At 44.4% G+C, this 23,832-nt stretch overlaps 1 protein-coding gene across 1 annotated transcript in view; it reads left to right on the forward strand.

The window, feature by feature from the left end:
• Positions 1–218: 218 nt before the first annotated feature.
• Positions 219–23,832, forward strand: part of PCGF5 (polycomb group ring finger 5) — a 123,812-nt gene continuing 100,198 nt past the window's right edge. Inside the window, exon 1 of the mRNA XM_059398125.1 lies at positions 219–308. The gene's annotated coding sequence lies outside the window, so the exon portion shown is untranslated. The remainder of the gene's footprint in view (positions 309–23,832) is intronic.

Below are 23,832 nucleotides of genomic sequence, written 5' to 3' on the forward strand. Positions count from 1 at the left end.
GCTGTGCCCCAGTTTGTGTCCAATCAGGGAGTGCGGGCTGTGCCCCGAGCCCGGCAGCAATGCGTAAACAAACCCACGGCAACTCCTCCGCCCCCTCGGCGCGCTCGCCCCGCGCCCGCCGCCGCCGGCTCCGTCTCCTCGCGTCCGCCCGCCGGGCCGGCCCCCCCACCCGCCCGCGCCGCTCGCACCCCCGCTGCCCCGCCCCGCCCCCGCCGGCGCGGGCTCCCTCACCTACCGCCCCACGCGCGCGCGCTCGCGCACCACGCGCCCCGCGCGGCCCGCCCGGATCGTGGCCTCCGGAGAGCAAGGTAAGGGCGATGCGCGGGGACCCGGGCGCCTCTCCCGCCCGGCGCGGCCCGGGGAAGTTTCTGGCGTCGCCGCTTTCCGCCGGGCCAGGGGTGGGGGCGGAGGGGGAAGGCCCCCGGCGCAGGGAGAGCCTGGCGGGCGGGAGGGGGCCGCCCGGCGCCCGGGGGGTCACAAGTTGCCCACGCTGACATTGGCGCGGGCTGGCGGGCTGCGCGGCGGGGCGGGCGTCGCGCGGAGAGGGGCTGGAGGCGCGGCGGGGCCGGGCGCGGTGCGGGCGAGGGGAGGGCCCCGAGGAACTTTCTCCTCCCCAGAGGGGCTCCTTTCAGCCCCCGCCGCGGCCCCGCCTCGGGAGCAGCCGGCTCCGGGCTGGAGGGAGACCATGAAATGTGTTTGAAGAAGCTGACGCAGTTTGTGACGCTCGCGGCTTCCTGACGGGGACCGGCAGGAGCAGCGCCTTCTGCGAGGAGGGACGAGCCGGGGCGGCGCTCGGGCCCTTCCCCCGCCCTGGAGCCGCGCGCCCCGGAGCCTAGTTCGGGGGCCGCGGGCTTTGGGCGCGAGCATCCAGCCCGGGCCGGGAGACTGGCCCCGGCAGCGCGCGTCGCTTCCGTTTTGATTAGCTCGGGTTATTATATAAGATGTCACGGAGAGGGAAGGGGCGAGCGGGAGGCGCGTTGGCGAGGGTGCGTCGGCCTTCGTCGGGTGGCGGGGAGGGGCGAGAGGCAGGGCCGGGCGGGGACCCACCTGTGCGCCCTCCGCGCCCCCTGCGGGCGCCGCTGGCGCGCGTGCTGGGGGCCGGGGGGCCGGGGGCCGGGAGGGACTGGCGGACGTGTCCGCCGCTCCCCTCCCGGCCCCAGAAACACTTGGGCAGCGGCCGAAGCATGTTGCTGTTTCCTCTCCGCCGCCTGGCCTGGGTCTACACGTTTCTGGCTCCAGGCATTCGTACTTTGAAACATTTGTTTAATATTAAGGAAGCTGCGTGTGCGGCGGTCATAGTACGCCCGGAACGTGTGGCCGTGAGCTCCAGGGCGGTGAATGAATCATCGCCCGCGGACCGGGCGCCGATGATTCATGCGGGGTACACACGCGCGCGTACTCGCGGTGTGCCTCTGACCCAGGGACAGCCGCCCTTCTGCAGCGATGACGCCTGGAGGGGCGGGGGAGAGTTCATGCAAAAGAACGGCGGCTTGTTTTTCCCCTTCTTACACAATTTGGGGGAACTTTGGGGTGTCAGGTACCCCAGATTTCCCGAATCTTGCTTCCCGTTCTTGGAAGGGTTGCAGGATTACACCTGGCTGCGTTAAGGAGTCGGTGGAGGAGCGCTGATTCGCAGCGATGCTGGGTCCTGTCTCATTCAGAATTTGGTTGGTGTCAAGTGAGGTATTGGGTTCTGAAGCAGTCCTTCTAGTAATCGCCTGTGGTTAAGTACCGCTAAAGTAATTAGCAAAAACTTTAAAAGTTAGTGGATCTTAAAATAAAAACAAGTGGCTCCTAAGCAGGAGACTTAAAGATTTAGGCTTTTGGGGGGGGGGTGGTGTGTGTGTGTGTGTGTGTGTGTGTGTGTGTGTGTTTTACGCCAAATCCAAAAAGGAACTTAGTTTGCCATTAATACAGAACTTTTAACCACTGTGACCACACTTAAAGACTAACTTGACTCATTCCCACCTCACTCCACATTTGTAGGATTAAGAGTACAGTTTTCTTATCATTCAGGACTCGGGTCCAATGGCATCTACTCAGAAAAGGCCCTCTTGATCACCTTAAATATCTTTTCACCCCTTACCCCAGGAAGCACACCCAATCCTATTTTATTTTCTCCATGGCCCTTAATCACTATCTGAAATGATTTTATTTTGTCTCAAGTCCTGTCTCTTTGTACTAGAACATAAGCTCCACTGTGGCAAGGATTTTGGCTTGTTTCGCTCCTGTCTTTAACTCTAGCACCTAGAACAGTTCGGGGCTTATATTAGGCATTGAGTATTTGTTAACTCCTGAATGAAGGAATTCTTTTTCCTAATTTCTTGTTAGGGCTATCTTTGACCGTTGAAAGTCAATGCCTTTTGTGAGCAAGGCACTAAGATGGTACAGTTTTGGTATTTTTTTTTCTTCCAGTTTTCTTTTGATTGATTCATTTCCTCCTCTGTGCTCTTTCACAGACAGCACAAGCTGGGTTTGAGCATCACCTCCTAAGATGCTGAGTGTGAGGAAAGCTAAGGCACATAGAGCTTTGTCAAGAGAAAATGTATTACTGTAGAAGACTGTGGGTGATTAAATGGTGCTACTTGCAAAAGAAGTACAGGATATTGAAATGGAATCAACAAAGTCAAGTTCCCACAGTGCTGTATGTTCTCACTCATATTTGAAATACTTATAGTTCTCTGTTCCTCCCTCCCCACTGTTTTCACCAACCTCAACTTTAGCTGAAGCTTGGGAAGGTCCATAGTAAGTAGCACTTAATATGAAGTATTAATATAACTAAGTGAGTGCAAGAGACCTTACCTCTGCTTTATTGTTGTTGTTAATGTCAGTAACTCCACAGCAGAGTGGATAGAAGGAGTTACTTAAAAGTATGTTTTAAACATCTTAGAATTAAAGGTATAATCATTCAATGATATAAGGGAGGAAGATTTCAAATGTAGTGCTGGATGCTACCTGCCTAGAGGGTAAACTTCAGTATATTCTTTTTTTTTTTTTAGATTTTATTTATTTATTTGATGCAGAGAGAGATCACAAGTAGGTAGAGAGGCAGCCAGAGAGAGAGAGGAGTTCCCCGCTGAGCAGAGAGCCTGATGCGGGGCTTGATCCCAGGACCCTGCAATCATGAACTGAGCCTAAAGCAGAGGCTTTAACCCACTGAGCCATCCAGGCACCCCTACTTTTTATTATTGTAAAAAATAAACTGTGGAAAGATATTGGTCAGCTTTACTCCTATAGCAATATTTTTAGAACTCAGTACTTCCAAAGTTGAAGAAGGGCGGGCATGCAGCAGTGCCGTTTCCCCCACAGTTGTTGTGATCGATTTTAAAAACATAATCTGATTTCAAGAGTAATCTCAGCAATAATGGAAATTTAAAGCTAACAAGGACCTTGAAACTACTTAGCACGATTCATTCTTTTGTACCCGTCTCTTTGCTGAGAAAACTGAGACACAGTGAGATGACTCGCCAAGGCTGCAGACAGAGCAGGGATTAGGACTGAGTGTCTTGACATCTTGTTGGAAGTCCCTAAATCAGCCAGAGCTCCCATAAGTGGGGGCCGTGTGTTTCCTACTATTAGCCCATTGACTGCCTCTTGCTTGTGAATTCTCAGAGTAAAAATATGTTTTATTCAACTTTGTGCCCACTCATGTACCTTGGACATTAAGGAGCTCAACAAATACTTGCTAAATGTGGTTGGGCAAATTTTGTTTTAAGGACTTTATTTATTTGACAGACAGAGATCACAAGTAGGCAGAAAGAGGAAGCAGGCTCTCTGCTGAGCAGAGAGCCCAATGCAGGGCTCAATCCCAGGGCCCTGAGATCATGACCTGAGCCAAAGGCAGAGGCTTAACCCACTGAGCCACCCAGGTGCCCTTGGGTAAAGGTATTTTTAAGTTGAGGAATATACTTAAGAATTGAAAGGGAAAACACACACACACAACAAAAAAAACAGGAAAGGGGCACCTGGGTGGCTCAGTGGGTTAAGCCGCTGCCTTCGGCTCAGGTCATGAACTCGGGGGCCATGGGATCGAGTCCCGCATCGGGCTCTCTGCTCAGCAGGGAGCCTGTTTCCCTCCCTCTCTCTGCCTGCCTCTCTGTCTACTTGTGATCTCTCTCTGTCAAATAAATAAATAAAATCTTTAAAAATAAAAAAGGAAAACATATCTATTTTCCAGGTTGAAGTTTTCTGAAAAGAGTCAGAATGTTGGCAGTAATTAACCTTAGAACATTCATAGTAATGAAACTACTGTTTAGTTTTCATGCCTCTGGTTTCAAACAAAATGGCTCACAACTATATGTATGTGTGCTTGCTTAGTTGGCATATTTATTCACTGGAGAAGTAGTAGGAGATAGGAGTCAAGACAGCTGGTAGGTCTTGCCTCTGCCACAGTGTCCAATTAGTAAAACCTAGACACGACAGCCAAATAGAATTGGGGCTGGTCTCGGCTCTGCCCCTAACAGTCAGGGCTCTCTGTAGCAAGTTACTTTGCTTATTTGAGCATTCTCTCATCTCTTAGGTGATCCCTTTAAGGATTGTCATGGGGCTGGGATAACATTTGTCCAGTGTCTGGTATAACTGGGCCCATAATGAATGGTAATGGCTACAATTATGACTTCTGATTTATGTGATCCTGGGAGCAGCTTCATCTCTCAAAGCTTTGGTTTTCTCGACTGGAGCATTGGTGGTTGGGATAGGACAAGGGGTTGGGGGAGAATTAAAGGATCTCTAAGATCTGGTCTATCTCTAAACATCTCTGTAGTTTAAGGAATCAGTAAAAAATGCACAATTCTCCTGCAGTGTTAGTCTAAGCAAAATGATTCATAGATCCATGATCTAATATTCATATATCCTTGAACTAACAGCAGAAGTGGTTTGTTTCTGGGCTTTCCTAACAATTTAGCATAATTAACTTTGATGATATTAAGTACTTTTTCATTCTTTTATGACATATGATGGGTACCGAGTTAACTTGAATACTTCAGCCTCTCATTCATCTTACTATATATAAAGCAGTAGTATAAGGAGTCTACAGGTTAATCAGACATTGACACACTTCAAGAGGCTTGAGAGTCATGTAAAGAGCATAAGACAGGTAACCAAAGGTTGTATTACATGGAAGAACTGTGAGAGATGCACAAAGAAAATGCTTTGTGATTTCAGAGAGGGAAAGCTTAATTAAGACAATTAAGACATCTTGAGCAAGGCCTTAAATGATTAGTAGGACTTCAGCTGGCAGAGCTATGGGAACTAGCCTATACTAAGACTTGAATGAAAGGATGCATGAGTATATCCAGGAATAGAGAGGAATGTGGTTAAGCTGGAGGGTGAGGAACCTGGGGGCAGGATAGTGGGGCAGAAGGCTGCATGGCAAGCTGAGGACCGTACTGTGACGATCCTAAGGAGCCTGGTTCGTAGGCAGTAGATCACCATCAAAGGTATTTTAAGACATGTGTATTGGTGTGTGTGGGGGGGTGGGTAGTGATGTGACGAGAGCTGTGCTTTAAGAAGATTAATCTGAGTCAGAGGAGCCATGGGCAGTCCCAGTTAGGAAGCTATTAAGATGCTCCAGAAGAGACACAACGGAGAATACAAATTAGGGTGGGAGCTGGTGGGTTGGGTGTGACACCATAGAAGTAAATGGGACAGGGATTGATGACTAATTAGATGAAGGAGTTGAGGGAGAAGTCAAAGATGGAAGCTGAGTGACTTTGGACAGCAATGGCAGGAATTCAACTAGTTAAGAAGAACCATTAGTAAAGGCGCTTGCTAGTAGTGTGTCGTCAGTGTTTGTCTTTAATGGAAGTGATGAGAAGTTTGGATTTGGATGCTTATATTTGTGTGCCTGTGAACCATCCAGATGTATGGGAGCCACTGCAAATAGAGGAAATTTGGGGCATCCTTACGAAGGGATTAAGTTGTGAGAAAGGTTCACAGTGTGGGTGAAAAGATTAAAAGGCTGGGGCAGAGCCTTGGAAAAACCAGTATTTGTGGGCTTGTTAGGATGCTGAGAAGAAAGCAGCAGGAGAAGAAGGAGAAGGCCGGGTAAGGGAAGGTGAGAGAGGAGGGTTGGTGGAGGCTGATAGGGTGGCAGGGCAGACATCAATGACTGGGAAGAGATCAGTAGACATGCCAGAGAAACCATTGTCAGCAGCCTTTGAGGACAGGGTCAGTTGGGCAGTGAAGACAAGTCAGAGACAAGTGCCTAAGGGGTACCTGAATGGGAAGAAAATGGAGAGAGTATAAACTGTGATTGCACTGTGAAAATCCGAGAGCCCAGTGGCTAAAAACAAAAGCATAAGAAGGGCCTGTGAGTGTTGTGGCTGTCCATGGAAAGGAAGGGCCTAGAAATCAGGAGAGGGTGTGGGAAGGTAACTACTGCACCAGGCCCTCCACGAGTGAGGAGGGTTAGGAACAAGAGAGAGTGGCCATATGTCCTGATGGCCCAGGGCACTCTTGGTTCATACCTGTTACCCCAGTTTATTTATGGGCTAATGTTTGGACAAATATCACAAATATCTGGAAAAAATGATGCCTACTTTTATTCGAAAAGAGGTCCCTTTTTGAGTAACAAATGTTTTGATCACCCAGGTCATGGCACAGGTATTTTATTCATGGAAAAACAGATGTGACACAGAGACAAAAAGACACAGCTCTAGAAAGAGAAGTTGGGAGCTGGGAGGGAGGTGGCTGCATCTGAAATGGATCTATTCCCTTGGGAAACAGGAATAATAATGAAGGAGGCTGGTTGATTGGCTTAAAGAAAGTTGGGGGGTAAGGGGTCAAGTTGGGAAGGGGAAGAGTTTGGAGTAGCTTCACATTGGAGTGCCACAGGGAGCCAGAGGTGGCCAGGCCTGACCAGTGGTGGAAGGAATCTTCCCTTTTTTCCTGACTCTCTTCAGCAGTGCTCAGAAAGTGGGAAGTGGAGGTGGTGTGTGTATCATTGGCACGACCGTTTCCATCTGGGTGGAGTAGGGAGAAGGTGAGATAGTGCTGCTGGGCTGGGAGAGGAGGCAGTAGGCAGGAGAGTGGAATGTGTAGCAGCTGGTTCAGCAGGGAGAGCAGAAAGGGAGAAGTAGGAGAGGATGCTCAGGGGCTGGTGGCAGAGGGCCCAGGGAAGTTTTAGAGTAGCTTGGCATTCTGGAGAGGTCAATTATGAGTGATGATGGAAACTCAAAATGTCGCTGAGCTTGAGAATGGTGAGGTGTCACAGCCATGAGGCAGAAGGGCATTGATCTTCAGGAACTATGAGACCAAGGTATACATTATTATACATTATGTATTCATATATTTGACTAATATATACATATGTATCAAAGTCTGTTTTTTAAAATTCTGGAATGCATTTATTAAAGCCTTTCTGAACTTTAGAGTTGGAAAGTACCTTAAAAAATAGGGAAGTTATTCCTTCAATTAAAAGATGGGGAAGCTAAAGTCTTTTAAAGACTTTCTACAAGGATTATGACTTGTGACAGAGTGTGACGTGTGACAGAGCCAGCTCTGGAAGGGGCCAGAATCTCTCAATCTCAGTTTAGTATTTTCCTCTAGAGCCATAGAAGTAATTAAAATATACATGGAACAAGAGTTTAGAAAGCTTCCACTCAGCTTGCCTACTTCCTGATGTTAGAACACTGGTGTTTGTGGGCACAGAAACTCATTGAGGAGAACTGTGGGATCAGGTCTATGTCCTCTGTCTTCTAACCCAAAGGCCGGTGATAGTATCTTTGAGGAGGACCCATGAAAAGCAGTAGCTCTTCCTCATGAATTAAAAAACATGAAATAAAAAACATTCCCCATTGATGCTTATCAACAGATGGCCCAAAACTAGCTTCTTTATTGATGAAGGCTAGATTGGAGGACATAGCTTGGTGTGAAGTTCAAAATGGCCTTGTGCACCTCTACCCTCATGTAGACTTTGGAATAACATGGGGGATGGAAGGTTTGAGGTGAAGAGGAAAAATACCCAGGTCTCTGCCTTTCGCAGCCTAGCAAGAGAAAAAGAGAAAGACGCCAAAACTCTCATGTTTAGTGTCTTTCACAGAAAAACTCCATCCATTTGAGAACTGAGAAACTGTTGCCACACACTAACCAAATAAATCGTTTTGCCACTGTAGGGAAGAGTATGGTGTGGGGCAAGAAGACAGGAGTGGACAGGGAATATCCCTCCTTTGGAAGCTTTGTGAGTGGGAACAAGATGTTTTTCTCTTTGAACATACGGTTATTGATCACTCATAGGTTCCTTGTTTGCACTTGAGTTAAAGTAACTTCTGAGGCAGCAGGTGCATTTTTACATTAAGTCGAGGTGTAAGTGAAATGACTAAGAACCGTCCTTCATTAATCAGTTTCACAGCCAGACCTAGTGCATCTCTGCTTCCTTCCTCGAGATCTCAGGAAACTCACAGACATCAGAGCAGGAACCATCAGCATTGATACTCTGTTTGTGAATTCAAACTTTGGAAAAGTGGGAATGTTATTTCTCCTCGTAAAATGTTTAAGGAAGGATGCCTGGGTGGCTTAGTCATTAAGCGTCTGCCTTAAGCTTGAGTCATGATCCTAGAGTCCTGGGATCAAGTCCCACATCAGGCCACCTGCTCAGCGGGGAACCTGCTTCTCCCTCTCCCTCTGTCTGCCTCTCCCCCTGCTTGTGTGCATGTTCTCTCATTCTCTCTCTGACAAATGAATAAATAAAAATCTTTTAAAAAAATCTTCCCTAAAAAAATGTTTAAGGAGGGCGCCTGGGTGGCTCAGTGGGTTAAGCCGCTGCCTTCGGCTCAGGTCATGATCTCAGGGTCCTGGGATCGAGTCTTGCATCGGGCTCTCTGCTCAGTAGGGAGCCTGCTTCCTCCTCCTCTGCCTGCCTCTCTTCCTACTTGTGATCTCTCTCTGTCAAATAAATAAATAAAAATCTTAAAAAAATATATTTAAGGAGCTTTTAATTGGACATACAGCACTTGGAATTAGTGCTGATTCCATCACTATTAGTAACCTTACTAATTATTAAATTCCTCAGTTTCCTCATCTGACGATGACTGTGAAAACTTGATGAGACTCTGGTTTAGGCAATTAAGATAAATCATGATGACTTTTTCCTCTTTATCTGTATCAATATAATAATTTTAGACAAGTAAGATATTATAACTGTGTTTCATGAAAATGAAATTTTTGACTTTCTGTCCACTTTTCTTTTAACTGTTAAAAAGTAATTTTTATTATAAAATACAGCACATATATAACTTTTGAAATGCAAAATATATAGTTCAATGAATTATTAAAAAGTGAACATACTTGTAACTACCAACCAGCTTGAGACGTAGAACAACATAATTTTTTCTCCCCATAGAAATCTTTTTCGTTAGATTCTTGGTTTTCTTTTCAGGGAAGTCATGAGTAGTAACAGGAGGCAATTATAAGTGTTGACACGTCCAAAATATGTGTTCCTTTTGAGTGGAATTAGATTTAAAAATGTAATATTAGTATTTTGCTCTGTTGTTATTTTTTATTTCTGTAACTGAATTTAGTGTTTAGGACAAGTCCTGGGTTTTCAGTCTTAAAGATCAAAGTCTTCAGGTTAAGAGTCTTCAGATTTGTGTCCTTTGGATGGGAGTGAAAAATTGTGATCATTTGGATATGAGAAAAATCCTCATACTTAATTATTTTTAAAACTTTCTGATTAACCCCCTTTGCCTGCCTTTAGAAGCAAAACAGCTAAGATTCCAGTATTGATGATGACTGTGTGTAGGAGTCGTATTATATAGCAGCATGTTATTGAGGCAAATACCTTTCAGTTCAGGCCACCACCTTAGACTAGATTTGGATGGCAAGAAGGAATCAATGATAATAGCTTTATTGCATGAAACACCTATATTTTCTTCATTTAATCATAATCTAATATTCTGAATTCTACTGTCTTCTAAGGCTCAATTAAAGAGTCAATACCAAATGTGGTATCCAGAAAAGGGTTCTCTTGGATACAGTTTTTTTATGATTAAAAAAAGGAAATGATGATAAATATTAAAATAATTGGAGAAGTATCTTAGCTGATCTGGTGTAACTGTGAAAACAGAAAAGCTTTGAGTGTTTTAAAAATTGATAAAGGCTCATCTTTGGGGGCAGTTTCTGTGTTTATAAGATTTGGTTCTGGGGACTTTAGGTTAGACTTTGGTGGGCTGAACGTGTGTTTACAGTCAGTTCCTGCCGAAACCCCCCTGTAGTGATGGTGTGAATGTGAGAAGCGGCAACAGCCGATGGGAGACACTGACACATTTTCAGAGGACGAAAAGCAAACACACGGTGGCAGTGGACTTAGTATAGTGGGGAAAGTTGGCTCTTAAGTGCCCTGAAAGGAAGTTGGGAGTAGATCCTGGGAAGAAACAGCTAATTTATCTCCCAGATGGTTCCGGAATGAGAGGCTCTGGAGTGGGGCTGAAAGTAAGGGAGTGATTGCAAGTCTGTGAAAACGACCAGCCCTCAGTTCACTTTCCCCATCTCATACAGCAGGATGAAGCCCTTGCTGGACACTGGATATTTTTTTCTGATGAAGCTGAAGTAAATTAATTAATAGTTTGGATTTAGAGCTACCAGGCAAAAATAAATAAATAAATAAATAAATGTTTAAAAAGGTGAAATGCTCAGTGAAAACAGAGGAATTTAATGAGACCCTGCATACTATACAGTGAGACCCCGTGCTTTTTTTCCTCTGTCTAGTCCTAGGAGAGAGAGGTAATTAACCACCAGGCAGGGTATTGAAGGATTCTTGTTTGCCTATAAAGAACAGTCCTAGAGGGGAAACCTACAGATACTGACCTTGAACGCCCACACTGAAGAAACTGACTTACTACCCATTCTTCTTAAAGTGAACCCACCAGGCAACAACCCTCTTCCCTCGATTCCATGAGTATACAGCTTGCAGTCAGCATTTTAGCACCTTACTCTTGAATACAGATAGACATGAACACTCTTTCTAGTATGACGGAACATAAGGCCAATAGCATGGAATGCCTGCTGGACTAATCCTCTAATCGTGTTTCCTCTCTTCTATCTTTTTGCTTTTATTTCTGCTTTATCATCTGCTCTTTCTTTTTTGGCCATCTTATTTTTAAACTTCTAATATCTGTTTCTTCTTGTTTGTATAGGCTCCTTCTTATTTTATGATTTATAGGTGGGTTTAGGAATATGAAATTTAATATCAAAAGAGATAGCTAGAATTTTTAAAAGTAGTTTGCCTTTAGGAAGTGGGTTTGAGGGGGGACGTTGAGGTAGGACAGACTGCTGCCGTGTTTCCATTTTAAGCATGGTAGTAGTATATGAATTTTAAAGTAATCTGTATGAGTTAGGTTGACAAATAAAATCAGTAAGAAGGAAAAGTCAGGCAGTGCTAGTAAAGTGTATTAGGGAATGATTTACATGTATCCAGAACGTTAAAAATATACATTAAAAATTAAGAAGTGATGTTTTGATGTTAGAATCCTTCCTCACAACTGGGATTCCAGCCCTCCGTCTGTCTCAGAATCACTGGAGGGAGGTTTTTGAAAATGCAAATGACTGCTTCTATCCTAAGATTCTTATTTATTTGGCTTTGGGTGGGCCCCTGGGAATTGGTAATTTTTAAAAGAACCCCATCAGCTTCTGATATATGGCTCAGGGCTAACTCCTAGCTAAATAGTTTGAACACCTTTGCTCCCTCTTAATTGTTTCTTGTATTGTTCCTGTTCTCTCTCTCTTCCCCTCTTTGTCTGTCTCTCTGGGTTTCAGTCTATCTGCTTCTCTGTCTCTCTGTTTCTGCTGCAAATCAGATCTTTACTCTCTAGTCAGTTCAGAACTGATACAGTCTGTATCAGGTCAGAAGAGTAGAAGGGAAGAAAAGGAGACATGGGAGAGGCCATTTGAATGACCATGAATGAGAGTGGCTACACAGGGAGCTAATACTGGTTTCCTTTTGTTTTGTAGAAACTACTTAAATTAATGACCTTATCTTGAATTTCCTTGGGGTAATTTTGGAGCTCAACGTCAAGTAAATTTGAACTAAATTTGTTATTTCTTTACCTGCAGTTATGCCTCTTAGGGCTAAATCCGCTGCACTCTGAGGGTACCCTCAAGTTCTTTTACCTCCCTTAGGTTTTGCCCCTGCTTCTCCCAGCTGTGGTCTTCCACATGTTCACCAATAGCAGCATTTCCATTTTGCACTTGAGAGCATGAGCTATTTTCATGGCTTTCTAGTTTTCTGTGAGGGAATTCTTAGAAGGGTGGTTAGCAAGCAAGAAATGGAGGAATGTAAGAATTACATAATTTCCCAAGGGTGGAGGTCTTGTTGCAATGGACCTTTGACTACAGAGAATTTATACATCTAAAAAAAGAAATGTTTGTTATATGGAGGAGAGAAACATTTTAGACTCCGTGGACAGACTTCTTTAAAAAAAAAAAAATCTGACAAACTTTAGGTTTATAAAAATATCAGTTACAGAGAGTAAATGTTTCCTTTGAACCTTTCCCCAGTCCCATCTCCTGCCTCCGTAGATCCAATGACTTGGGAATCTGGTGCATCTGTGACTTACTTGTAGGCACTTCACATCAAGACATCATGCCCTGTTGTGATGTCATGCCCTGCTGCATACAATGGTAGAACTGACCGCTCACTTTCCATCCGGTGCAGGGAGTGGTTTCTGCTGGTGTCTGAGGGATTACTGCACATTTAGTGCATTTACACAGCTAGCTGAAGTACGATCCCTAAGGTGCGGGGTTGGTTCATCTCATCAGTGAGTCTTACTTGGAGCCTGCCCCCATAGTGCAAGACTCCTCTAGGCCGGGGTTTCTCATGGTTTACTGTGCCCACAGGTCACTGTGGATGGTATTGCACTGCACATTCCAATTCAGTCCATCTCAAGAGGGACCTGAGATTCTGCGTTTCTAATAAGCAACCAGGGGTTGCTGCTGGTCTACAGACCACACTTAGAGAAGCAAGGTTCTGGCTAGTGGTTCTCGGCCCTCGTTGCTCATTAGAATCATGTGGGTGCTTCTTGGAGCTATCCTTAGTGATTCTAATTCCACTGGTCTAGGGTAGAGCTCTGACATAATACATACCTGTGTGTGTGTGTGTGTGTGTGTGTGTGTGTGTGTGTGTACCCCCAGGTGACACTAATGTGCAAATATGGTTGAGAACCACTGTTAGAAGTTCTGCCCACTTTTGCTGTGACTCATGGGTAAAGATCTTCACGGGTGGACTTTGCAGCAATCTGGGAAGCACCTTATATAGCATTTCTGATGTAGATATACTTATTTATGGGTATGGTCCATGGAGAAGAGATTCCTCTTGGATTGCTGGGTTCCTAAAGATGCGATGGGAGTGGCAATTGGTGGGGAACATACCTAGGAAGAGAAAAAGGGTGGCCTTTTCATTAAAATTGTCACCTGAAACCAGAATGAGGTTTGAAGTGACGAACAAATGCAAAATTGGTGTCTCTTCATTCAGGGGAGCCTTCTTTTTCAATGTCCTTTCAGTAAGAGATTATGGGAAAAGTATGTTATAAACTTTGATGCTTTATATTTTCTCCAGAGAAGTCTATAAATTTGCTTCTTACTATTTCTATGTATATGTTTGTCTATAAATATATGTACTTGCAAAGTTTCTGCATAACCAGAGTTCTAGTATGTATTTATATTTTTCCTTTGCCAATTATTTAGAAAAATTTAGAGTATTTTCTTTGCATTTACTTTTGGGTCTTAACTTGTCCTAAAAAATTCAGTGATAGCATTCTGATGAAGGGACTGTTATTCTTAGGAGCTTCCCATGCTAATGGCAGACTGGTGATTCAGTTTGCTCAAAAATCACAGGTCTTAGCCCAGTTCAGATGTTAATTGCTTTATTGTTATTATAAGGATGATCCTAGTAGCAAATAATGCAATTTTATGTATATTAAAATTATGTGATTACAATTTCTTGGAAACAATAAGGTTTAAAATCAATGGTTTGAAGACAAATATAATCATGCTGCTAAAACATTGGAATTCTCTCCTCCACCTCCCCACCATTCAGTCATAAAATAGGCCTTTGATTTTATTTCCTTAACATTACCTTGTCTACTTCATGACTACTGACTTCAGTCAGATACTCGTTACTTCCCATCCACTTTAACTTTCTCCCTGGACCTCGCTCCCTCCAGACTTGCCCCTTTCAGTTCTTCTGCCAGAATCCTCTCTTATGGAGAGAAATCTGTGGTTCTCCTTTGTCTGAGGATAAAAATCCCAATGTCCAGACTGTCATGTAGAGCCTCCAGCCTGGCCCTCCCCTTCCTCAGCCCTCATCCCCTGTCACTTCTCTGGACGGCAGTGTATTCATTCCTTAGCTGAGCTTGAGAATGGGGGAGTCAATACTGGAGGTGTGAACGAGTGGTCTAGGAGAAGGGGACAGGAGGTGGCATGAGGGCTCCTAGGTGTGGCTGCTGGCGGGGGAGGCTGGATGTAGGGTGAGACCAGGTAGCATATGGCCACAGAATTACAGAAGCAGAGGTGCCCGACTTGCACCTGCATCTGCCGGGTGCCCGACTAAGCCATTCCACTTCTTGTCTCGACCTTTGTACGTGCTGGGTCCTCCGTGGAAAGCACTTCCTCTATCTTCTTTGCCCAGAAAAATCTTTCTCCTCCTTTGAGAAATGCCGGTTGGTCCTTTTCTCCTTTTTCCAGACATTTCTCCCTTCGTTCCCATGATATCTGACCGTCTCCCTCCGTTCTGCCCCCGTTGTTCCATTAACCAGCTGCTGTTACTGCACTTACCACGCCACCTGTTCATCCCTGGGTCTGCTAGATTGTGGATTCAGCAATGGCAGGAACTCGGTCTTTTGGTATTCCAGTTCGCAATACAGAGCCTGACATGTCGTAGACGTATATAATAAATGCTGGATACATTGACACAGGCTTTCTCTGTGAACTGTTGAGAACCTGCCCCTACTGGACTGGGGGTCATTTTTTTTTAAGTTTATTTATTTATTTCAGAGAGAGAGAGATTGAACACAAGTTGAGGGGAGAGCAGAGGGAGAGGGAGAAGCAAACTCCCTGCTGAACAGTGAGCCTGACGTGGGGCTCAATCCCAGGACCCCGAGATTATGGCTTGAGCTGCAGTCAGATGCTTAGCCGACTGAGCCACCCATCCAGGGGCCCTGGGGCATCATTTTAAGAATGAATTCCACTTAGCAGTATATGACATGAAAAATTTTATTGCTTTAAGTTTTAACTGATCCACCTCTAACAAATATCTGAGTTAATAAGATCTGTCCAAATATACACATATAGGTACATTATGTATATATGTGTGTATACATACTTATCTACATAAAAATGGAAGAAATTAGAGGCCAAAGAGTGTGAATAAATATTAAATAAGACTTCATAGAGGCCTGAACAATACACATGACTGATCTGGTCTCTTTTAGCTGGGCTACCTTGGCTAGTAGGGAACAGGTTAAAACCACAAGGAACTTATGAATCAGTATTGAACATGTTTGTATTTTCAAGTTATGTTGAAGTTATGAGTATAGAAATATAGTTTTGAAAAGGTTTTTTCAAACCATGTAGAAACATGGAGATTTTAACTGCCAAAATAATTTTGTATAGTTTGCAAATGAATAAAACCACAGAGAAATTAAGGGGTACCTTCTTCCTGACGTAATGGCTTCCCATTTTTCCTTATGAGTTGGGGGAGGAAGTTGAGTTCTGTTGCAATGTTTCATTAAAGGGCTGTGTTGTCAGATGATCTTCCCCACCTCTCTAAGCTTCAGTTTCTCCATGGATAAAATATGAGATTTGGTCTAAATTATTACCAAGGTCATTTTGAATCATCTGTGATTCTGTAAAGTTATGAAACATGGCCTGTAACCATGGTGAGGAAAGTTGATTGGTGATTCCAAAAATAGACTTATTTTCTCCTTCTGCATAACATTGATGCTCTCCCATTGAAAAGTCACTCTGTACATTGCTGTAATAAACAGGTTTCTTGATTTTTTTTTCTTAATGCTGAGTGTTCAAAAGTGAATGAGAGATTATCTAAAGAAATACCAAAGAAGCTCTTGTCTTTTGTTTTAAACATAGATCTGAATTATTGTGCTCTTTTGCATTCCTGTTGTAGGTATTCAGAAAGCAGAAGGTAGTGATTTGGTAAATTAGAAACTATTTCGCATCAGTTCCTGCTGTCTTTTGTGTTTGTGTGAGAATCCCATTCAAAATATGTCTTATTTATTCCCTTTAAAATATACTTTCCTTCGTTTTTATGTGTTCTGCTGGCAACAAGTCCTTATCTGTACATACTTACACGTTTTCTCAAGATCCTTAGAAAAGTTATTTTTCTCTATTTATAGATAGATAATCTTGTCAGACATCATTACATTTTCTCCCTGAAGCCTTTTGATTTCTTGATGTTTTGCACGATAAGCCTGTCCTCCAAGCAGCTATGTCCAAAGGGGCCCTCCTGGAATCAGTCTGAAGTTGCAAGGTCTATGGCCATGCCTTGCCCCTTGGGGACTGTCCCCAGTCTGCAGCACTCCACCTGAACCGAGATATCTTGACCTAGTTGGGCCAAATACAATGCTGGTAGGCAGAATCTCCCTGTCTGTGAAAATCTGTGCTGGATCCAGCCCTTTGAAGCAGAGCATCAGCTCATTAAATGAACATTTCAATGCCTAGAGAGATAATAGAAATTGAATTTTCACTCTGTTCTGTAATAATACGTATCCAAAGTATCATATCACTGTCCAGCTGTGTGCGATCAGACAAGTCACTGACCCTCTCTGAGCCTCAGTTTCCTCCTCTGTAAGATTTGGATTTGATTTCTAAAATACCTTTGGCTCCAAAATTCTCTCTTTTTTTTCTTTATAGCATTGTCATCTCTCTAGCTCTAGACTGACTGATGATAATCTGTAGTCTTAAACCCCAGCAAGACTTATTCCTTTCCATAGTGCTTCCTCGAACCAGTAATGTTCATTTTTCTACCCACAGGCATTCGTAGAGATTTTTTAAAGGCATCTATGATTATTTTAGTCCAATTTTTTGGTACAGTTTGAGACCACATGACCTCAACAACTCAGTTGTTTTGCTTGTGTGCCTGGATAATGACATAAAAATAAAGCATGCTTCTCTTTGTAGAAATAACCAACTTTTTTTTTTTTTCCCAGCAAGCATTGCTGTGAGAACTGAGCTGGTTAGGGAGAACTGAGCTAGTTATTGAGAACTAAGCTGGTTAGTGAGAACTAAGCTGGTTAGATACTGTTGACCTCAGCTATGAGGCAACATTAAAAGAGCAGTTATTTGGTATTTACCCATATTCCTTATAATCAATCAAGAATCTTTGTTCTAGAGTATTAAAACCATTAAAACTAAAAACAGTCTGTGGAAGTAGGGTTAGAGAATGTTTTAGGATAGGATAAGTCTATTTATTTATTCAAAAAATAGGGACACCTCAGTGGCTCAGTAAGTTAAAGCCTCTGCTTTCGGCTCAGGTCATGATCCCAGGATCCTGGGATCGAGCCCCATGTCAGGCTTTCTGCTCGGTGGGGGGACCTGCTTCCCATCCCCCTCTCTCTGCCTGCCTCTCTGCCTACTTGTGATCTTTGTCTGTCAAATAAATAAATAAAATCTTAAAAAAAAAAAAAAAGCCACCGAGTGCCTACGAGGTAGTCTTTGGATTATCATTGAAGAAAACAAAGATCCTTGACCTTATGGAGTTTATTTTCTAACAAAGGAAGACAGACAATAAGACAATAATCAAAAAGCATACGAAATATTTGTTATATGGTTTGTTATAAAGTGATAAGATCTATGGAAAACCAAAAGCTGAGCAGGAAAATGGGAATGAAAAGTGGGTGGGGAGTGGAGAGCTGGGTTGTAGTATAAATACCATGGTCAGGAAAGGAGGTGTGGAGGGCAGAATAGCCCCCAAAGGTGTCATGCTATAATTCCTAGAATCTGGAGATGGGTTAAGTTGTATGGCAAAAAGAACTTTTGACCTTTAATTGAAGTTACAGACCTTAAACTATGGAGACTGGACTCTCTTGGCTAAACCAACCTAATCAGAGAGCCCTTGAAAGTAGGGTTATAGTTAGAATCAGAGAGATGTGGCTGAGGTTAAAATCTGAGAGAGACTCAGCCCAGAGTGCTGGAGGGTGGAAGCGTGGAAAGCGTGGGGAGGAAGGAGGGCACCTCCAGGAGCAAAGAGTAGCCTCTGAGGGATAGTCAGTGAGGAAACGGACCTCAGTACTACAGCTGCAAGAAGCGGGATCTGGCTAATAACCTGAATAAGCCTAAGAGTAGATTCATCCTCAGAGCCTTTGTAAAGTAGTGCAGCCCCGCTGACACCTTGATTTTGGCTTTGTGAGACTCTGGGCAGTGGACCCAGCTGAGCCAGGCTCTACCAGAACTTCTTACCTACAGAACTATCAGGTGACAAATAGGTGTTGTTTTAAGCCACTGAATCTGTAGTAATTGCTCATGGCAGCAATAGAAAATTAATACCGGGAATAAGAAAGTTGGCCAGGCTGATAGTTGGGGAAAGAATCTTTCAGGCAGAGAGAACAATGACAGCCAAGTTCTAACATGAGTTCCGCTTGGTATAGTAGAGACCGAGCAGGTGGCAAGTGTAGCTGGAATGAAGAGAGCAAGGCGATAAGTAGTTGGAGCTGAGGTCGGAAAGACAACTGGAGTGGAGGGCGGAGACCATAAAGGGCTTTGGCTATCATTCCAAGTGAGCCACGGAATCATTGCACCATCTTGATCAGAAAAGTGATATGATTTGACTTAGTTATTAAGATCATTCTAGCTCCTCTGACGGTAGACTGTAGGGAAGAAGCCAGGAGACCCGCCAAGAAGGCAGTATTAGAAAATTCTGACACAAGATGGTGGTGGCTTAGACCAGTGGTAGTGGAGATGATGAAAAATGGTCAGATTCTAGATATAGATAAAGTCTATTGCTTTGTGACTTAGATGTGAGATCTGAGGGAGAGAAAGTAATCAAAGAGGACTCTGTAATCTGGAACCTGTCAATAGGGAAAGATGAAGATGCTGTCAACTGAGAACTGGAAAGCTGAGGGTGAAGGAGATCTGGGGTGGAGGGAGGAATTAGTGTTCAGTGGTCACAGGACCAAGGATAGGTTGTCTATTAAACATCCAGTAGAAGATGCATAGTTTGGTAGCAGAATAATGACTTCCAAAGATGTCCACAGCCTAACCCCCAGAATTTATGAATATGTCTCTTTAGGTATCAAGAGGGACTTTGCAAGTGTGATTAAGTTAGGATCTTGAGATGGAGAGACTTTTCTGGATTATCTGGGTAGGTCTTTTTTTCTCTCTGACCTCTTGGTGTTGCAGTAGCAAAGCACACCGACAGTGACCACCAAGAAGGCAAAGGGCAAATGAAGAGAAGTCAGTGTCGTGGAAAGCAAGTGAAGAAAGCATATCAAGGAGGAGGTAGTGGTTGCTTATGACAAGTGCCACCGATGGGTTAGTGAGATGAAGAGTGTGGCAGTGCTCACGAAAAGCTGAGCTGCCAAGGAGAGGAGCTGATAAGGATGGTCTGAGGGCATGGGTTGGGTGACTGCTTCAGTCGGAGAATGGTGAGTTCTTTGTGGTGCCTGGGGAGAAGGCACAGAGTGCAGGGTGGGGGAAATGCGGCAGGAATGCGTGGGCATTCTCTTCAGATGCGTCCATTTTCTCAGAGGAATAGGAAGTTGATGAGAATGAGGATCGGGAGGGTGGTTTGGGTGACTTAACAGAAGTGTTATTAATATTCCTAAATCATTGAATATGTCATGTTTTACTAAGTCAAATTTACGTGCTATCCTAGCCTGGGTTCCTCTGAATATCAGAATGTGGATAAGTTTATGGATAATTCATTTATTCTGAGGAGTAATCCCAAAGAACCCAATTTGAGCCTGGGAAGAGTTAACAGGGAAAGAAGGAAACCCAGTTTAAGGTTCATTCAGCAACTTGATCACCACTGTGGGGAGCTGGGACGTGATCTCACAGGGGACTGGCAGCCCAAGAATGTACCTCAGAATTGTCCAGCGGAGAGACAGGGAGAGGGAGGGGTAATTCATTTTCCTGTGCTTGCTCCTGTCCCCTGCGGGTCCGGTGCTTGCCCACCGGGTGCGGAGCCCATCACAGGACCATGCCCGTGTCAGAATGCTCAGCAGGTCCCTATGGATGAGATGAGGGTGCAGCTCAAGTTCCATGAGGGTGGCTTGACGGCATTATCCCCAGGACCACATGGAAGGAGCTAAGACTCTATTCCTTGGGTATATGGTTTCCATCATTCATCTTCTTGTCCACTTTTTCCATGCTGTGTGGCTCATCTTGCCCGGTGAAGCCATCACCTAGATGAGGAGCTGCTGGGGCTTTGGGGTTCACTGGTGGACAAGCTGCAGTCCCTGCCTTCAAGTCTCACAGTTTGTTGAGGAGCTTCCAGGTTCTTTTTATTCAGGTTCTTTTACCCTGTGTGGGAGCCCCACGGAATCCTTTTTAAACAGAAAAATCTCATGATATGATTTCTGTATTAGAAGTGGACAAGGGAGTTGATAGGTAGAATTCAGGCTATCTAATGCTGAGTGACAAGCCACCCTCAAACTTAATGATCTAAAACAACAATCATCTATAATTCTCACGGTTTCTTTGTGGTGGGAACTTAGAATCTGGTTAGCTGTGTGGTCTCTCTTCATTCTATTTGGCATCAGGAGGGAAGGCTCAAGGGCTGGGGGCTTGGGGCTGGGGTCGTCTTAAGATTTGCTCTCTTATGTGGTGCCTGGTCTGGGACACTTGGGCTCCTCGAACATGCTCTTCACTCCATGAGACCTCCCCTTGTGGTCTCTCCAGCAGAGGTGTCAAGGGAGCTAGATTTGTTACTGGCCACTGGGGGCTCTCAAGATGCACGTCCCCAAAGAGAAAGAACCAGAGGAAAGTTTTATCACCTTTTATGACCTAGTCTTATGAGTCCCACTGGATCACATCTGCCTAGTCACAGGCCTGCCCGGATTCAAGAAGAAAGGCCACAGACCCACCTCCGGCTGGAGCAGCACCGTCCTGTAAATAGAGCATGTGGGAGCATGTAAATGAACATGGATGTTGGTGCTGCATTTTAGGAAGTAAAGTCTCACAGGCAGTATTATCACCATGACAGCTGGCATTTTGTGGGAGCTAAGGTCTGGGCACTGTGCTAAGTGCTGGAGGTATTCTATTCTTTAACTCCGGATTTGTAAGGTAGCCCCCTTTGTGCAATGAAATAGTGAGACTCAGTGAGGTTAAATGACTGGTATAAGCTCACAAAGAATTTCTAAATTTAGTGATAAAAGGGAAAATAGTTGTAAGGAGTATGTAGGAGCCTCACTTCCAGAGGGAAACTTGAACCATGGATCCCTTGAGGGACTCCTCCTTCAGCAGCTCCTGCACGGTTTTCCACCACCCCCAACCCCTCCCCCCGGTATCAGCCTCTTTTCAGTTTGTTCATTAAATTCCAGTGATGTTTTCCTGCACATTTTTTGTGCATGCAAATCATTTCAGTTTTGTTTTGAGTCTACAGATTGATCCCAAAACATAAGTACTATGAAAAGGCACACAAACCGATTTAAAAAAAAAAACATTCTTGGGTCATAAATTACTGGTATGTTGAAAACTTATATATGTAAAAAGGACACATTTTCTTAAACCAGTGAATCTCAAACATTTTTGCAATCCTGACAGGTTGGGAACTCTAATATAACTTGGAAATACTACCCTCCCCACCCAATCTCCCCCCGCCCCTCCCCCCAGCCACTTCTTCTCTCCTGCCTTGAGACAGGCCAGCCTGTAGCACCCAGAAAGCCAGTAGCTCTGAAATCCTATTCACTTTAAACCTCATCATTAAACATCTCATAAATACTACCGCTCTCTATGTGTTTAATGAAGGAGTTCCATAAATGTAAAACTTCCCAAACTGCTAATGCTTCTGTCATCTCCTGCACCTAGGCATCCAGTTTTGAGAAATTAGAAACATATTTGGTTTTAGAGCCTTACCTAGGTGCTTAAAAGAGCTAATAAATAATCATTTGTCATTTCGGCCTTACAGGACTAATTTAAACCCACACCTTCCAAGGAAGCAGAAACATTATTCTTTTTGTCTAGATTCACATTGCCATTTAGAAAAGAGTTCTTCACAGACACCTGGGTGGCTTAGCCAGTTAAGTGTCTGACTCTTGATTTTTGGCTCAGGTCTCTGAGTTGTGGGGTTGAGCCCCGCATTGGGCTTTACACTCAGTGGGGAATCTGCTTCAACTTCTCTCTCTCCCTCTCCCCCTCCTCATGCTTGCATTCTCTCTCTCTCTCTCTCTCTCTCAAATAAATAAATAAATCTTGAAAGAAAGGAAGAAAGGGAAGAATTTCTCAAGTTCTTCTCAAGATGATCCATTCATTCATCCAGTAAATATTGATTATTAAGCGCCAGACACTGGGTGTGGCCATGGGTAGGCGAGTCTACAACAGTGAATCACAGAGACAAAACTTTTCTGTCCTCATGGAGCTCACATTCTAGTGGGTTGAGACAGCCAATAAATACACAGCACATAATCTGTCAGAGAGTGAGAAATGCTGTGGGGAAAAATCAGTCCACAGAAGTGTCAGAGTATATCCCTGTACCTAGTCATGTTTCCATGGTTCCCATCTTCCCCAAGTAGAAGGACTTACAGCAGCCCAGAAAGCCCTGTGTGATGTGGCCTCTCTTCTCCTGACCGCAGCACCTTCTCCGTTCCTGGTCACCTTGGCCTCCTTGCTGCTCTTGGGCATCGCATCATTTCTGTTGGTGGCCTTTCCATGTCTCTGTTCACCACCGCTCTTCCTTCAGAAAACCATAAGACAAACTCATCTCTTTTTGGTCTTTGCTTAGATGTCACCTTCTTGTTAATTTCTTTCCTCGTTTTAAATGTTAGTCACTCTCCAGATACACTGCTTGCAGTGCTGCCTCTCCAGGAGGTCACAGCCCAGCAGAGGAGGTGATGCCACCAGCCAGGCACCATCAGAAGCAGAGCAACATCATGGGCTTCCTCTCCAGAGGCAGGTCTTCCTGTGGTTGGAGAGCCCTCAGACTTTCAGTGTCGTTGGGAGGGCCTTTCAGTAAAGGCCCTGCCTGGGGTCAGCACTGCTGGCTTTCCCGGGCTTCTCCAGTAGCAGCGATCCAACCCTGAGCTTAATTAGCAGGAATTCCCAGGGTGGCACTTGCCTTTGTCATGCGATGGCATCGTACTTCTTAGGGACTGGATGTAGTCTCTTGCAATAGAGGGCCCTCTTGTAGATGGATTCTTTCTCCCCCGTGATTTTTGCCTGGGTGTGTTTGGTATGTTTAGTCTGCTTCTCCTCCTTGGCAAGGCCATTCTTGTTTTGCTTCTCCCTCTCATTACCCACTGTGACTGCCTCTTCGGAGTCCTCTGCTTCGAGTTTCACTGACTTTTATATATTTGTTGTTTCTCTTCAGAAACCAAAACTGCATCTCGTACATGGCTGGCTTATATCTGCCTCATTCCCATTTTATTAAAAAAAAAAAAAAAGACAAAAAACCCATTTTTACACCTTGTCTCTACCGCATCTTTACAGCATTAACAAGAACATTCCTGATTCCACAGGCCGTTCAAGAATTTATGACTAAACACCATTTGAAATGTGATTTTTGTCATGGGTTGGGTTTTCTGGGAAGCCAACCCTGAGGTGTAGTTTAGCGTTCAGCATGTTTGTTAGGGGGTGGAAAGGAAGTAGGGGGAAAAAGAAGTTGAATTTTGGTACAGGCCCAGCAATGACCTTGGTCAGCCCCCCCCACCCCCCCTCCCCCCCCCCCCCCCC

The sequence above is a fragment of the Mustela nigripes genome, chromosome 4 (assembly GCF_022355385.1).
Source record: "Mustela nigripes isolate SB6536 chromosome 4, MUSNIG.SB6536, whole genome shotgun sequence".
Taxonomy (NCBI): Eukaryota; Metazoa; Chordata; class Mammalia; order Carnivora; family Mustelidae; genus Mustela; species Mustela nigripes.